This window comes from Sciurus vulgaris (assembly GCF_902686455.1).
Source record: "Sciurus vulgaris genome assembly, chromosome: 10".
NCBI classification, from domain to species: Eukaryota; Metazoa; Chordata; class Mammalia; order Rodentia; family Sciuridae; genus Sciurus; species Sciurus vulgaris.
In genome coordinates, this window is record NC_136470.1 from 69809438 (window position 1) to 69823399 (window position 13962).

At 39.6% G+C, this 13962-nt stretch overlaps 1 pseudogene across 1 annotated transcript; it reads right to left on the reverse strand.

The window, feature by feature from the left end:
• Nucleotides 1–319: 319 nt before the first annotated feature.
• Nucleotides 320–4196, reverse strand: LOC306637641 (vasculin-like protein 1; annotated as a pseudogene). The gene is made up of 2 exons: nt 4157–4196; nt 320–2080 (listed from the first exon to the last, which is right to left on the reverse strand). The product of its transcript is annotated as a vasculin-like protein 1 (transcript).
• Between the last annotated feature and the right edge of the window lie 9766 nt (nt 4197–13962).

Consider the following 13962-nt stretch of genomic DNA (forward strand, 5'->3'; position numbering starts at 1 on the left):
ACATCTTTTGAATCTGTAAATAATGTCATCAAAATAATCTTAATCTTTGAAATCTCACAAAAATTTATATTTTACAATCCACCCTGAATATGAAGGTTGCAAGAATAACACAGCATTTCCTATATGCAAATATTTTACAGCTGTACCCAAAAAGGAAAAAGAAAACAAAAACAAACAAAAACCACATATGCTTTGTTAAGGGCTAGTTACCCAAGCAACCAAAAATAAAATGAAATATCCAAATTATTAGCATTGATTTAATACAGTTGTAACGTCAGTAGTCACTTTGTCATTGACAGTGATTGCTTGAGCAGGGGTGAGTGCCCCAGGGGCTGGTAGTAGAAGCTGTTGCTGCAGACCCATCTCTCCTCTCTGCATCTCCGCACCGCCAGCTCCCTCCTGCGCATCGCCCCATATGTACTGTGTGTGTGTATTTAAAAAAAAATCCCTCCACACAAACTTCTATTAAGCAGGTAACAGGGAAGAACAACAACAAAAGCTACACAAGCCAACTCTCTTTCTTTGGGATATGATTATTTCTCTTGTGCATGAAGTATTCAACAACATTAAGAGAAGGAAAAGGAAAAAAGAACAATTTCCTCTGTGTATTCCCTAAACACACAAGCTGAGTTTACTGGGTCAGATTTACTGTGAGCATTTATATGCCTACTTCCAGGCATCATCATCTGATGTTTCACTGCCACTGGTTTCTGTGTCTGAGTCCTTGAACCCTGCTTTACAAGTGCTTCTCCAAGGGGAGAACAGGCTGGAACTGCGGCTCTGCAAGAAGCCGTTCTTTCCAAAGCCATTTCTTCTCAGCTGCTGTCTCCATGTGGAACTCTTAGCTCTTCCTCTGTGAGAGGAAGGCACTTCTCATTTTCAGGATATTCCTGCCACCCCATTGCTTTCAATAACCTGTGCTCTGCTTCCAGAGAGTGCGACAAAACCCCCCCCCCCCCTCCTTCTTCTACCACAGGGAGAGAAAGACCGTCCTGAAGACAGCCTTCCTCCCCATTTTCCTTTGGTTCAGGTGTGCTGTTGTCCTCCAAATCCTCAAGCTTGTCGCAGTCTCTGTTCTCTGCAAAGTCTCCATTCTGGTCATCCTTCAGAGTCTTCAGGAACTCACTCTGTCAGTGGTTCGGCGGGTCAACTCGGTCAGCCGAGAGGAGCTGATCTCATTTGGAGGGGTAATGCTGGAGGGACTCCCTTTGGGAGAGCTGAGAACTGCGCCACCAGCCAGTACCACTGGTTTGGTAACAGAGATTGGATTGGTAAATGCAGACTCCCGGCTAAAGGAAAGGGATCCTGATTTGTGTTCCATTCTGCTAGATTTTCATGCATTGGGCTTGGAAGGAGGTGGTGCAGGCTTAGGAACCAAGTTCTTATAAACACTTGGAACCATAGTTGGCGATTTGTTCCCATTTGCATGGTGAGATCCTGGTGAGGTGAATGTAGCAGAGAAGGCAGCAGCAGGATCCCCTTTGGAAACTTTTTTGATAACTAGCACCAGAGGGTTGGTTGGCACAAGGTGGATTTTCCCACACTCCAGAAGGGGTCCCAATAGGTCTGCATGGCTGATTCTGTTTCCCAGCTTCTGGATTCAAAGAAGGAAAGTCTTCCTCTTCAAACTGCAACTTACCCACCTTGTCTTCTTTTTTTTCTTCCCTAATCTCTGTAGGTGGCTTTTCCTGAAAGGCACAGCCTTTCTGGGAGTGAAGGCTGCCATTCCAGTGTCGATGGTTCCCTGTGCCATCTCCACTACGCTGGCTCATGCTATCATGACCTCAGGAAGAGCTGTGCCAACCAGATAGGTTCCCTGTGATCGCAGCATATGCTCCCGCAGAGACACCAGAGTGCCCAGAACCATGGCGGAACAGGGAGGGCTGGGGCCAGGAACCTCCTGTAGTTCCTAGGGTCCCATTGTTAAAAAGCCATCAGAGGAACTGTGTCGACAATGGCTCACTCCAAATCTACCTTCTCCTCGGGATAGTCTCTCCGTGCTTTTCAAAGGTGGATGTAGGTGACTTAGCTGACTGTGGTGTTGGGAAATTTAGCCAAGCAGGAACAAAGTCATGCTGCACTATTTAGGTCCAGCGTCTTTTCAGCAAAGTGAGGCATCCAACCTCATGGCCAGGATCCCAGAGTGAAACTCTGTGGTCCTGTTTTCCAAACTCCTTGACGCTACCAGTTGGCTCTCTCACGAGGTCTTCTTGTTAAAAAGGTGCTTAAGCAGTCTGGTCAGCAGCAGGACTTGTGATGAAGCACAAAGAAGCCTGGCTCTATGTGGCTCACTTTCTGAGTCCCTCTAATTGCTCATCCTAAACTACCTAGTTCCTGACTGGCTTCCAAAAGGGGGAAGTGGGGAGGGGAAGGGGGAAAGGGAACATAAAAAGTATTTGTTACATTTAAAAAGGGGGGTAAGGGGAAAGAGCCATGTTTATGTTCACCTCATTCAACTTCCTTGAGTAATGGCACTATGATGATGCTTAAATAGGTAATACATGGACATTTGCACAGTGAGTGTGAACTGTTCATAACAAGGTCGTAGCTATACAGACAGGTCACCTCATATGTGGGTAAGTAATGTCATCAAGGTGACAGATCAAAAATATAATATTAAAGCACTATAAAAGATCTGAGTAGTCAACTCCAGTGGCAAACATAACAAAGCCCTTAAAACAAATGTCATTATTCTTACACAATTGCTAAAAAGTGTGCAGATATGTATTTATGTCTTAAACTTTAAAATCTATACATGTATGAAATCTTGTTTAAAAAAAAGAATCAGACAAGAACTTGATTTACTTTTCCCTCCAAGAATAGCAGCTTTTAAGACAAATTTCTTGGTATAAAACTTCTAAATGTATATTCTATTTCGTTGGTCTTCAATATTTATAAATTCAGAACAAAATTTTAAAAAGTAGAAAGGGGGTAAGGAATAGTCAAGGAAGTTCCAAAATGAGATTTTCTTGTTTTCAGTTTTCTGTATTTCACTTGTTTTGCTTCTTCCTGAAAACTGAATTCAGCTACTGGAAGGTGATATGAAGAATCTTCTACTGCTTTGGTAGAGAAGTCACTTTTTATTTTGGATCCATTTCCATCATTACTCAATCATTAAAAAGGCCACATGCATCTACCAATCGAGCAGTGGCGGAGCTACAGCCAAGGAGGAGATGCGGTGTCTAAGGACGCGTCCCTAGTTTCTTGGCCCTGCAAAGGTGACTAGCCCACAACCATAACAAAGCTCTTCCCAAAATGGCTGCCCAGCCCACAAGGCCCAGGAGGGGCAGAGTGGGAGGAGGTGCTTATATTTCTTTACCCTGGATTTTACAAATAAAGTAAAAAATTTCCCAAAAGATTAAAGTTGAATTCTATAGGCTGTGTATTTGCCCATGTAGTTCTTTCGATGGGTATTTTAGTCAGGTGTGCTGGTACACATCTGATAATCCCAGCAACTTGGGAGGCTGAGGCAGGAGGATCACAAGTTTGAGGCCAGTCTCGGCAAATTATCAAGGCCCTAAGCAACTTAATAAGATCCTATCTCAAAATTTTTTTAAAAAGGTGGGGGGGCGGCTGGGATGTAGATCAATAGTAAAGCATTCCTGAGTTCTAGTTTCAGTTATCCCCACCCACTAAAAAAAAAAAAAAAAAAAAAAAAAAAACAAAAAAAAAAACCCACCAACTCTAGGGGGTCTATAAAACCCTTGGATCCTTGAATCATTGTGAGCTAATGTATAGTAGTGTTTTATTTGTTCTAATAAGAATCAAAAGTGACTTCTATGTCATTTGAGATAAAATACAAAGTTAATAAAAAGGAAGTAGGTCACCATTATTAAAGAAACAGTCTAACTTTGTTTGTTGCTGATAAAGTGTGTATTGTATGCTGGAGTTATTTAGAAGAGACACACCATCCCTACACTTTGGAGCTACTGCCTAAATGCTGTCTTGCAGATTTCAGCAATTAGTAAATGAGAATGGAACAAGCCTGGACTGAGTATTCAGTAGTCCCCACCTTGGAAGTTTTACTTTCTGTAGTTTCAATTACCAATAGTTAACTATGATCTGAAAATTTTATATGAAAGGTTCCAGAAATAGCAAGTCGTAAGTTTTGAGTTGTGTGCCTTCCTGAGTAGAGTGATAAACTCTCATGCCATACCTCCCAGGACGGGAGTCATTCCTTTATCCAGTATGCCCATGCTCTATACTCTACCCATCCATTCATCACTAGTAGACTCATTGCTTATCAGATCAGGTGAGGTATCGCAGTGCTTATGTCTAAATATCTCTTATTTTACTTAACAGTGCCTCTACAACACAAGAAAGTGATGCTGGCAATTCAGATTTGCCAAAGAGAAGCTGTAAAGTGTTCAAGTGGAAAGGTGAAAGTTCTCAGTGCCACATATATAGGGTACTGAACTGTCTACAGTTTCAAGCATCCACTGGTGGGTCTTGAAATGTATCTCCCTCTGAAGAGGGGAGACTACTAAATTATTGAGGAGGAAAAGCTGCTAGTATTTTGTTTCAGTGTTGGACCTCTACTTTAAGAATACTGTTGTTCCATAAAAGTTAGGTCCGTAGAGCAGTGTAAAATAGTAGCTACAGTCATGGGCTCCAGAGGCAGATCATTGGCTCCCAGCCATGTGAACTATAGCAAAGCCATTTTACTTCACTTCTTAGATTTCTGAATGTGCCAAATGAAATAGCATCTACTTGAGATTGCATACTAAGTGAAACTATTTAGGTAAAGTATAATATTGTGAAATATATTAGGTCTTCGTCCTTGACATACAACTCCTAAAATCCGTGGACTCTCGAAAGTGATAGTGTCTTTTTGTATGTGAATTAGTCAAGGGATGGCTAGCATCCATCTCCCTAGAGAATGGGGCTGTTCACCTAAAAGACCCAAGCAGAATTGGGAGGGCAAGCATTTTCAGTCCCACCCACAAACTCTGGTAAGGGGAAAGGAACCAAAGGTTGAGCTGATCACCAGTGGCTGAGGATTTAATCAATCATGCATATGTAATAAAGCCGCCATAAAATCCCAAAAGAACAGGGATTGGAAAGCTTCCAGATAGCTGAAACCCAGGAGGTTCCTAAGAGTGGCCTGCTCAAAAAGGGCATGGAGCTTCCATGCCCCTTCTCCCTACTTAACTCTATGTATCTCTTCATATGTTTACTTTGTAATATTTATTCTAAACCAGTAAAATGTTTGCCTGAGCTCTATAAGCTGTTTAAGTAAATTAAACCCAAGGAGAAGTGTGGGAAAATCGAAAGAGAAGGTTGTGGGAACCCAGCTATATAGCTGGTCAGTAGGAAGCACAGGTAAAACAACCTAGGCCTTGTGACCAGCATCTAATGTAGGAGTCGTCTTCAGGTGATACCAGAGATGGGAACTTTTTTTTTTTTTTTTTTTTTTTTTTTTTTTTGGTACCCAGTATTGAATTCCTGGGCACTTGGCCACTGAGCCACATCAACAGCCCTATTTTGTATTTTATTTAGAGTCAGGGTCCCACTGAGTTCTAGCACCTCACTATCACTGAGGCTGGCTTTGAACTTGTGATCCTCCTGCCTCAGCCTCCTGAGTTGCTGGGATTACAGGCATGTGCCACTGTACCTGACTGAGATGGAAACTTTTGACTCAGTGCCAGCCAGTAAGAATGGGGAAGTTAAATGATGCAGAGAGCAGGCTGAGCCCTGTTCTGAGTTACTCCATGATGAACAGAACAGCAGTTTTCAGGCTGTACCTATCTCTGAGCTATTCCATTTTGTAAAGCAGTAGTTGACCATGAGTTACTCTGTTTTGAGTACAAATGGGCCAAAGTAGAATGATTTTATACTTTGTTTGTACCTTGTGTGTACAAATAAACAACCACCATTTGCACAGCGTAACCATAGGTACAAACTGATAAATTAATAGTGCTAATAAAAATGAACACCTGTGAACTTATTGAATTAAATCGGAAGCACATGGATGCAAGAGCTTATCAAACCCATAAGATGTTCACATCTCTAGCAATTAGAGAAATGCAAATCAAAATTAAGATTTCCTCTCACTCCAATCAGAATGACCAATTATCCAAAATATAAGCAACAATAAGTGTTGGCGAGGATGTGGGGAAAAAGGTACACTCATACATTGTTCGTGGGACTGCAGATTGGTGCAACCATTATGGAAAATAGTGTGGAGATTCCTCAGAAAACTTGGAATGGAACCATCATTTGATCCAGCTATCTCACTCCTCAGTTTATATTAAAGGACTTAAAATCAGCATACTATAGTGACGCAGCCACATCAATGTTAATAGCTGCTCAACTCACAATAGCTAAACTATTGAACCAACCTAGGTGCCCTTCAATAGATGAATGGATAAAGGAAATGTGACACACACACACACACACACACTGGAATATTACTCAACTTTAAAGAATGAAATTATGGCATTTGCTAGTAAATGGATGCAACCTAAGAACATTATGCCAAGTAAAATAAGCCAATCCCCCCAAAACCAAATGTCAAATATTTTCTCTGATATGCAGATGCTAATTCACAATAGGGAGGGTAGGCTAGGGAAGAATAGAGTTACTTTATAGGTAGAGGAGAGTGAAGGGAAGGGGAGGGGTAGAGGGTAGGTAGGATAGTAGAGTAAAACAGACATTATCTCATGTACATGTATGACTGCATAACAAATGTGATCCTACAATAAGTGCAGTCGGAAAAATGAGAAGTTACACTTCATTTATGTATGAGTTATCAAAAAGTATAAATGCATTCTACTGCCATGTACAACTAATTAATTAGAACAAATTAAAAATTAGTTAAAAAATTGAGGCCCATGAACTTATCATTCTCACTAAATATAACCCCCTTATCTGAAATTCATGAAAGGAGAAGTGTCCCACAACTAGTTATGGGGGCCCATGGAGCATCTGCCAACCTGTCAACAGACCATCAGAGTCCCCAGGTTTCCACTGAGCTTGATCTGCCAGCTTGGAAACTTCTCTGCCCCCACTCCCAAAGCTTCGCCTATATACTCCCGCTCACTCGAAGTGATGAAACTGTGCCATTAACATAGACTGGACATGTTTGTGACTTTCCACAGTGTCACAATTTATTGAATAACAAATTCACAAGCTGTATCACTTTCATAGTTTGCAATTCTCCAAGTACTGAATGGGTCACTTGGTAGGAACAAGTCAGGCAATGAGAGGTTCTTTTATTCCAATCTTCATTACTAAGATCTAGAAAAATTAAGTCACACACATGGCACTCTGATAATGTATAGCTTGCAGAAAGGTGAAGAAAGTGTTCAGGGGGTTAAGAGTTTTAGGTGACTGCGCTGAGAGCAAAGACAGAGAGCAAATGTAAATTCTAAAGTTATTGTAAATGGTCAGGTAGGGATTACTAGCCAGCCCCAGAACTTCAGAGTCCTGTGGAATCTGATGCTTAATTAGCCTGCTTGTAAATTGATGATAAAGGAGTAATTAGCCAATCTGTTCATTGTTCTATTTTATTATTATCATTGCTATTTAGTAGTGGGGATTGAACCCAGGGATGCTTTATCCCTGAACTACATTCCAGTCCCTTTTTCATTTATTTTGAGGCAGGGTCCTCCTGAGTTGCTGCAGCTGGCCTTGAATTTGTGATTCTCCTGCCTCAGCTTCCTGAGGTGTTGGGATTATAGACCCAACTGTTTTTTTTTTTTTTAAATTCATTTTTATTGTAAACAAGTGGGATACATGTTGTTTCTGTTTGTACATGGAGTAACAGCATACCATTTGCGTAATTATACATTTACATATGGTAATGATGTTTGATTCATTCTATTATTTTTCCTCCCCCCCTCCCCTCTTTTCCCTCTATACAGTCCCTCCTTCCTTCATTCTTGCTCCCCCATCCCCATTATGTGTCATCATCTGCTTATCAGTGAGATCATTTGTCCATTGGTTTTTTTGAGATTGGCTTATCTCACTTAGCATGATATTCTCCAATTTCATCCATTTGCCTGCAAATGCCATAATTTTATCATTCTTTATGGCTGAGTAATATGCCATTGTATATATATACCACAGTTTCTTTATCTATTCATCAATTGAAGGGCATCTAGGTTGGTTCAAAAATCTGACAATTGTGAATTGAGCAGCTATGAACATTGATGTGGCTGTATCTCTGTAGTATGCTGATTTTAAGTCCTTTGGGTATAGGCCGAGGAATGGGATAGCTGGGTCAAATGGCGGGTCCATTCCAAGTTTTCTAAGGAATCTCCACACTGCTTTCCAGAGTGGCTGCACTAATTTGCAGCCCCACCAGCAATGTATGAGTGTATATTTTTCCCCACATCCTCTCCAACACCTATTGTTGCTTGTATTCTTGATAATTGCCACTCTAATTGGGGTGAGATGGAATCTTAGTGTAGTTTTGATTTGCATTTCTCTTATTACTAAAGATGTTGAATATTTTTTCATATGTTTGTTGATTGCTTGTAGATCTTCTTCTGTGAAGCGTCTGTTCATATCCTTAGCCCATTTGTTGATTGGGTTGTTTGTATTCTTCGTGTAGAATTTTTTGAGTTCTTTATATATTCTGGAAATTAGTGCTCTATCTGAAGTATGAGTGGCAAAGATATTCTCCCACTCTGTAGGCTCTCTCTTCGCATTGCTGATAGTTTCCTTTGCTGAGAGAAAGCTTTTTAGTTTAAATCTATCCCAGTTGTTGATTCTTGCTTTTATTTCTTGTGCTATGGGAGTCCTGTTAAGGAAGTCTGATCCTAAGCCAACAAGTTGAAGATTTGGACCTACTTTTTCTTCCATAAGATGCAGGATCTCTGGTCTGATTTCAAGGTCCTTAATCCATTGTGAGTTGATTTTTGTGCAGGATGAGAGATAGGGGTTTAGTTTCATTCTGTTGCATATGGATTTCCAGTTTTCCCAGCACCATTTGTTGAACAGGCCATCTTTTCTCCATTGCATATTTTTGGCCCCTTTGTCTAGTATGAGAAAATTGTATTTATTTGGGTTTGTGTCCATGTCCTCTACTCTGTACCATTGATCTACCTTTCTATTTTGGTGCCAATACCATGCCGTTTTTGTTACTATTGCTTTGTAGTATAGTTGAAGTTCTGGTATTGTGATACCCCGTTTCATTCGTCCTGCTAAGGATTGCTTTAGCTATTCTGAGTTTCTTATTCTTCCAGATGAATTTCATGATTGCTTGCTCTATTTCTGTAAGGTACATCATTGGGATTTTAATTGGAATTGCATTGAATCTGTATAGCTCTTTTGGTAGTATGGCCATTTTGACAATATTAATTCTTCCTATCCAAGAACATGGGAGATCTTTCCATCTTCTAAGGTCTTCCTCAATTTCTTTCTTCAATGTTTTGTAGTTCTCTTTGTAGAGATCTTTTACCTCTTTGGTTAGATTGATTCCCAAGTATTTTATTTTATTTTTTTTTTTTGAGGCTATTGCAAATGGAGTTGTTTTCCTTATTTCCCTCTCAGATGTTTCGTCGCTTGCATATAAAAATGCTTTAGATTTATGTGTGTTGATTTTATAGCCTGCTATTTTGATGAATTCATTGATGAGGTCTAGAAGTTTTCTGGAGAAGGTTTTTGGATCCTCTAAATATAGAATCATATCATCAGCAAATAGTGACAGCTTAAGTTCCTCTTTTCCTATTCATATCCTTTAATTTCTTTAGTCTAATTGCTCTGGCTAGAGTTTTGAGGACAATGTTGAATAGAAGTGGTGAAAGAGGACATCCCTGTCTTGTTCCCATTTTTAAAGGGAATGGTTTCAGTTTTTCTCCATTCAGAATGATGTTGGCCATGGGCTTAGCATAGCCTTTATAATGTTCAGGTATGTTCCTACTACCCCTATTTTTTCTAGTGTTTTGAGCATGAAGGGTTGTTGTATTTTGTCGAACGCTTTTTCTGCGTCAATTGATATAACCATATGATTCTTGTCCTTAAGTCTATTGACATGATGGATTACATTTATTGATTTATGGATGTTAAATCATCCTTGCATTCCAGGGATGAACCCCACTTGATCATGGTGCACAATTTTCTGAATATGTTTTTGGATATGGTTTGCCAATATTTTGTTAAGGATCTTTGCATCTATATTCATCAAGGATATCGGTCTAAAATTTTCTTTCCTTGATGTTCTTTTCCTGATTTGTGTATGAGGGTGATATTAGCTTCATAGAATGAGTTTGGTAGGGTACCCTCCTTTTCTATTTCCTGGAATACTTTGAGAAGTATCGGAATGAGTTCTTCTTTGAAGGTCTTGTAGAACTCGGCTGAGAATTCATCTGGTCCTGGGCTTTTCGTGGATGATAGGTTTTTAATGGCTTCTTCTATTTCATTGCTTGATATTGATCTGTTTAAATTGTGTATTGCATGTCCTCCTGTTTCAATTTGGGAGGAGCATGTGTCTCTAGAAATTTGTCAATGTCTTCGGTAGTTTCTATTTTGTTGGAATACAGATTTTCAAAGGAGCTTCTCATTATGTTATGTATCTCCATGGTGTCTGTTGTGATATTTCCTTTTTCATCATGAATTTTAGTAATTTGAGTTTTCTCTCTCCTTCTCTTTGTTAGTGTGGCTAAGGGTTTGTCTATTTTGTTTACTTTTTCAAAGAACCAGCTTTTTGTTTTGTCAATTTTTTGAATTGTTTCTTTTGTTTCAACTTCATTGATTTCAGCTCTGATTTTAATTATTTCCTGTCTTCTACTACTTTTGCTGTTATTCTGTTCCTCTTTTTCTAGGGCTTTGAGCTGTAATTTTAGGTCATGTAGTTGTTGACTTTTCATTTGTTTCTGGAATGTGCTCCACGCAATGAATTTTCCTCTTAGTACCGCTTTCATAGTGTCCCAGAGATTTTGATATGTTGTATTGTCATTCTCATTGACCTCTAAGAATTTTTTTATCTGCTCCCTGATGTTTTCTGTTATCCATGTTTCATTCAATAGCATATTATTTAGTCTCCAGGTGTTGAAGTAATTTCTGTTATTTATTTTGTCATTGATTTCTACTTTCAGTCCATTATGATCTGGGAGAACACAAGGCAGTATCTCTATTTTTTTCATTTCCTAAGGGCTGCTTTGTGGCATAACATACGTCTATTTTCGAGAAGATTCCATGTGCTGCTGAGAAGAAAGTGAATCCACTCGTTGTTGGATGCAATATTCTATATATGTCTATTAAGTCTAGGTTATTGATTGTGTTATTGAGTTCTATGATTTCTTTGTCCAATTTTTGTTCGGAAGATCTATCTAGTGGTGACAGCAGTGCATTAAAGTCACCCAGAATTATTGTGTTGTGGTCTATTTGATTCCTGAAATTGAGAAGAATTTGTTTGATGTACAGGGATGCACCATTGTTTGGGGCATAAATATTTACGATCGTTATGTCTTCCTGATTTATGGTTCCCTTAAGCAGTATGAAATGTCCTTCTTTATCCCTTCTGACTAACTTTGGCTTGAAGTCCACTTTATCTGATATAAGAATGGAAATCCCTGCTTTTTTTTTTTAAGTCCATGTGCGTGGTAGGTTTTTTCCCATCCTTTCACCTTTAGTCTGTGGATGTCTTTTTGTATGAGATGAGTCTCTCGAAGGTAGCATATTGTTGGGTCTTTCTTTTTAATCCATTCTGTCAGTCTATGTCTTTTGATTGATGAGTTTAGGCCATTAATGTTCAGGGTTATTATTGAGATATGATTCATATTCCCAGTCATTTGGGCTTATTTTTGGTTTTTAAGTTGGCTTGGTTTCTCCTTTGAGTGGTTTTTCTCTAATGTAGTTCCTCCCTTTGCTGACCTACATTGTTGTTTTTCATTTCCTCCTCATAGAATATTTTGCTCAGAATGTTCTGTAGTGCAGGCTTTCTATTTGTAAATTCTTTTAACTTTTGTTTATCATGAAAGGATTTTATTTCATCTTCAAATCTGAAGGTTAGTTTTGCTGGGTATAGGATTCTTGGTTGGCAACCATGTTCTTTCAGAGCTTGAAATATGTTGTTCTAGGCCCTTCTAGCTTTTAGAGTCTGGGTTGAGAAGTCGGCTGCTATCTGTATTGGTCTCCCCCTATATGTAATCTGATGCTTTTCTCTTGCGGCCTTCAAAATCCTATCTTTATTTTGAATGTTAGGCATTTTCATTATAATGTGCCTTGGTGTGGATCTGTTGTGATTTTGTGCATTTGGTGTTCTGTAAGCCTCTTGTATTTGATTTTCCATTTCATTCTTCAGGTTTGGGAAATTTTCTGATATTATTTCATTGAATCAGTTGTTTATTCCTTTGGTTTGTATCTCTGTGCCTTCCTCAATTCCTATAATTCTTAAATTTGTTTTTTTAATGATGTCCCATAGTTCTTGGAGATTCTGTTCATGATTTGTTACCATCTTCTCTGTTTGGGCAACTTTATTTTCAAGATTAGATATTTTGTCTTCATTGTCTGAGGTTCTGTCTTCCAAGTCTATTGTTGATGCTTTCCATTGAGTTTTTTATTTGGTTTATTGTCTCCTTCATTTCAAGGATTTCCATTTGGTTTTTTTTTTTTTTTTTTTTTGAGAATCTCTATCTCTTTGTTGAAATGATCTTTTGCTTCCTGCAGTTGCTCTTTCAGCTTATTGGTATTATCATTCATTGCCTGCATTTGCTCTCTTATCTCATCCTTTGCTTCGCGAATCATCTTAATCATGTATAATCTGAAGTCTTTTTCTGACATTTCTTCTAACATACTGTCATTGGAGTCTATTAATATGGAATCTAGATTTGTTTGGATCATTTTCTTTCCTTGTTTTTTCATGTTGTTTATGTATCTTCCCCTCTAGCAGTGCAGATCTGGGGTATTGCAGATTCCCCCTATAGCCTTATAGTGGCCCTATAGGTTTCCAAAACCTTTTTCTTTAAGGGGAGATCAGTATTAGCAGTGCCAAATTCAGACACTATGCAATCCTAGACCAAATAGCCCTATGAGGACAATAACAAAATTGTCATAATAAACAGAATGAGTTCAAATATTATCTTCAGTAAAACAAACAGATTTGCAATAAGGTCTGCAGTTTCTAATGGAGGACAAAGAGGATGCAGAGGGATGTAGAATTTGGCTGTTAATGGGATAAGAAAAGAATATACAGAAGTTCTAGATAATAGAAAGGGTGAGAGTGTAATCAAAAGAAATTGGATGTTAGCATGCAAAAAAGGGAGAAAGAGACTCTGAGGGAACAGGTAAACAAAAGGAAAAGAGAGCAAGAAAAGTAAAGAAATAAAATGTAAAATTTTTCAATAAGGAGGAAAAAGAAAATCTACAGTATGACAGTCATGTAGTAATAAAACCTCCCAGTCTTTAGTAGCCTGATGCAGGAGAGATACCTGACATTGAACTTCAGGTCTCCAGCAGGCATCTCAGGATGGGATTTGCCCCACCTAAAGATCAGAGCTCTGACTTCCAGGATAACCCAAGATGGCCACTTTGGCTTCCAAATGTGTTGGCAAATGGGGAGATGCAGCTCAGCGTGTGGACATGGTCAGCTGGAGATCCTGGAGGCGAGGTATGGTTGGTCAGGCAGGAGTCCTGGAGGTCGGGTGAGTTTGGTGTGGTTGTGGGATCCTGGAGGCTGGGTGCAGTCGGTCTAGGGTCCCAGTGATAAGGCTCAGTCAGTTGGTCTGGGGATCCTGGCGGCAGGGAGCAGTCAGTCAATGTGTGGGCCCCAGAGGCCGGGAGTGATTGGTCGGGCTGAGGGATCCTGAAGATGGGGCTCAGTCAATCCGGCCAGGGGTCCTACGGGGCCTGGCTGTTGTCTCAAAATGGCAGCAGCCATGTGTAATCAAACCTGCCGGTACTGTAACAGTGAACTTCCAGGCAACAGCAGGCAGGTGGCGCTCCACTGGCAGTCGGTGATCAGTTTGCTGACTGTTGTCGGAAGATCGGGAAGTGAACCTCGGGCGGTGGGTGATG